This window comes from Poeciliopsis prolifica, unplaced genomic scaffold (genome assembly GCF_027474105.1).
Source record: "Poeciliopsis prolifica strain line A6 unplaced genomic scaffold, Auburn_PproV2 SCAFFOLD274, whole genome shotgun sequence".
Classification (NCBI taxonomy): domain Eukaryota; kingdom Metazoa; phylum Chordata; class Actinopteri; order Cyprinodontiformes; family Poeciliidae; genus Poeciliopsis; species Poeciliopsis prolifica.
Genome location: NW_026562649.1, coordinates 69,901 through 73,308, shown reverse-complemented (window position 1 = coordinate 73,308; position 3,408 = coordinate 69,901). Strand labels below are relative to the sequence as shown.

Below are 3,408 nucleotides of genomic sequence, written 5' to 3'. Positions count from 1 at the left end.
TATTATTGTTATTGTTATTATTATTATTGTTATTATTGTTATTGTTGTTATTATTGTTATTGTTATTATTGTTATTGTTATTATTGTTATTATTGTTATTGTTATTATTGTTATTGTTATTATTGTTATTATTGTTATTGTTATTATTGTTATTGTTATTATTGTTATTGTTGTTATTATTGTTATTATTGTTATTATTGTTATTATTGTTATTGTTATTATTGTTATTATTGTTATTGTTATTATTGTTATTATTGTTATTATTGTTATTGTTGTTATTATTGTTATTGTTATTGTTGCGTTAGGGCTTCATGAAACCAACTCATATATTCTAGATGGATTTATTAAAGCTTCAGTCGCTCAATATTTAAAAATGACAAAATCAGACAAACAAAAATATGAAGTGGAAAAAAACTTCATGTCAAAAATGAACAAAAAGTTTCAAACTTGAACAAAACCTGCAGGTTTGATTCTGTTTAAGCATGTTTGTTTTCATTCAGTGAAAATTTTACTAAAAAGAAGAAATCCTTCAAAATAAAAGGACTAAAAAAATGCAGAGCGGAAAAAATTCATCAAATAGTCATAAAAATACTGAAATGATTAATTATAAGCAAGTCTGAGGAAGAGTAGAGACTGATTCATCATCATCATCATCAATTGATGGGAAAGTTAAAAAAAGAACTGAAGAGGAAACGTTGCTGCAACCAGCGGTTGCTTTCACAACATTTAGCAACACTGGAAAGTTGCCAGGTTGCCCCATCAACAAACAGCAACCACAGTGTTGCTGGGGAAGCGTTGCTCACCGTCTCGTTGCTCCTGATGGGGTTGAGGAAGGACGCGTCCTCGTTGCCGATGTCAGACAGAACAAAGGGCAGGAGGTCAACGCTGCGGTTCAGCTGGGCGTCCATGAAGAACTCAAGTTTGAACAAATGAGCGATGATGTGGACGGCTGCAACAGAGCAACGTTCAGATGCAACTGAGCAACGTTCAGCTGCAACAGAGCAACGTTCAGCTGCAACTGAGCAACGTTCAGCTGCAACAGAGCAACGTTCAGCTGCAACAGAGCAACGTTCAGCTGCAACTGAGCAACGTTCAGCTGCAACAGAGCAACGTTCAGCTGCAACAGAGCAACGTTCAGCTGCAACAGAGCAACGTTCAGCTGCAACTGAGCAACGTTCAGCTGCAACTGCTCTGATCTGCCAGGATTTAAACGGCTGAAACAGGAAGTGACTTTGTTGTCTCTGCTCCTGCTTTCCTAGGCAAAATCAATAAATCCATCTAGAAATATGAACATTTACAATGAAGTCCAGAGAAAGAAAGAAAGAGAAAGAAGAAAGAAAGAAAGAAAGAAAGAAGAAAGAAAGAGAGAAAGAAAAAGAAAAAAGAAAGAAAAAGAAAGAAAGAAAGAAAGAAAGAAAGAAAGAAAGAAAGAAAGAAAGAAAGAAGAAAGAAAAGAAAGATGAATCAGAACAAGAGAAATCTTCCTGAGGTCTTTCTCTGACCGGTGTGGAAGGCGATCATGTAGGCCACCAGCTTGTGAAACGTCAGGTTCCGGTCCAGCTGCCGCGCCGGTTCGGCTGCAGCACTGCGGGACACAGAGGTCAGATGAGAACCGGGCCGGAGCCGGGCCGGAGCCGGGCCGGAGCCGGGCCGGGCCGGGCCGGTCACCTGGGCCGGTTCCCACCTGGATGGATCCTCGCAGCAGCAGGTTCCTGCAGACCGGCAGCAGGATCAGCATGCAGTTAAAGTTGAGGCAGGCGGCCGGAGCTCTGGCCCAGGACAAGGCGTGCTGCGGAGGAGCAGAGGCACGGTGGAGGCAGCGTCATGCTGGGGAGCTGAGCCCAGCTTATTGCAGACATTACAACCTTTTTCTACACTTTTACTAAAAGAGGAAGAAACCTGAAGCTGCAGGTGGAGCAGCTGCAGCTTTAGAGGAACTGAGACTGAAACTGCGTGAGGATGAGAGACGAGAGCATGAAACTGAAAAAACTGAATAAAATGATAAAAACTGATAAAAACCGACTGAAGCTCAGAAATAACTACCAGAAGAACTCAGCCTGGGGCTGAAGCTGTGACCCCTGACCCGGTCGGTCCGGACTCACCCCCAGCAGAACCCGGGTGTAGAACCAGCGGTCCACCAGGAAGGCCATGTAGAAATGGACAAACAGGAAGCCATTGATCCCCAACCAGACCAGCTGGCAGAAGAAAGGAGTGAAGAATATTTGAAAAGGTTCTGACTGATAATCACTTCATGATCAATAACCCGGTTTTACTCACGATGACGAAGACGGAGAGCCCCTCGTTGGCCACCAAGTTCCCCATGGCGACTGAGGAAGAGGAGGGAGGAAGGCTGCTTTATAGCGCCCTCGCTCTCAAACAGGAAGTGGCTCACTCTGAAACAGGAAGTAGCTGCTCCAGCAGCTTGGACGGTTTTTAAAGAAAACTTTTTATTCCACATAAAACCAATGAAAGCAGAAGCTGCTGCAGAAGCTGCTGCGCAGGGTTTCCTCCAGCAGGGGGCAGCAGAGCCCCGACCCCAGGCTGCTCCCTCACGGCCTAGTCAAAGCCTTCCTGCCGCACGACGCTCCCTCTGCTCGGCTCGCTGCAGAGCGTTACCAAGAATAGTCGGATCAGAACCAGTTGCTGACTGGGTCAACCCACCAGAACCTGCAGGTCAAACTGGTCCAGTCAAAGTAAAGCTTCAGTAGAAACTAATGTCAGTTTAGAGGAAGGAACGGTCGGACCGGGTCGGACCGGGTCGGACCGGGTCGGACCGGGTCGGACCGGGTCCAAGCTGTTGGCAGTTGGGTGGCGGCTCTGGGAGGAAGTGATGTCGACACTAAGTTGCAGGACAGGAAGTGGAACCTCTCTAAAGCAGAACGCTGCCTGGATGCCGGACCGGACCAGAACCAGAACTGCAGCTTCCCACAGCATGATGCTGCCGCCTGGAGGTGATTGATCAGATCAGGTTGATCTGACCGGAAGGATCTTGTGAAGGTTGTCTGCAGTCTGAGGATCAAACCATCATTATTGATCGATTGGTTTATTGATCAGCTGAAGCTCTGTGAACAGAACGGTCCGGATGAAAGGATTCAGTCGGTGAAACCGGGTCTCGGTTCATCTCAAATCTTCCGGTGGATTACGGCCCATCGGGTCGCTGCTGATTGGTTCTGGTTTAGCCACCATGATGACATCATAAGGCCTGGTGCCATGGCAACCAGCATTTATCATCCTGCTGCTTGTTCTGAAGAGTTTATTGATCTGAAACCAGAGCACACCGAGCTAGCGCTAAGCTAGCGCTAAGCCAGCGCTAGCTGCTAATGCTCTATGTAAGCAGAAAAGCTAATGAAGCTGTTTCCAGCTGAAACCAGATGTTTACATTCACTACAGCTTCTAGTGTCCAATGTG

General features: G+C 45.7%; 1 pseudogene; it reads right to left on the bottom strand.

Moving 5' to 3' along the window:
* Positions 1 to 256: 256 nt before the first annotated feature.
* LOC129357649 (cytochrome b-245 heavy chain-like) lies at positions 257 to 2,910 on the bottom strand (annotated as a pseudogene).
* Between the last annotated feature and the right edge of the window lie 498 nt (positions 2,911 to 3,408).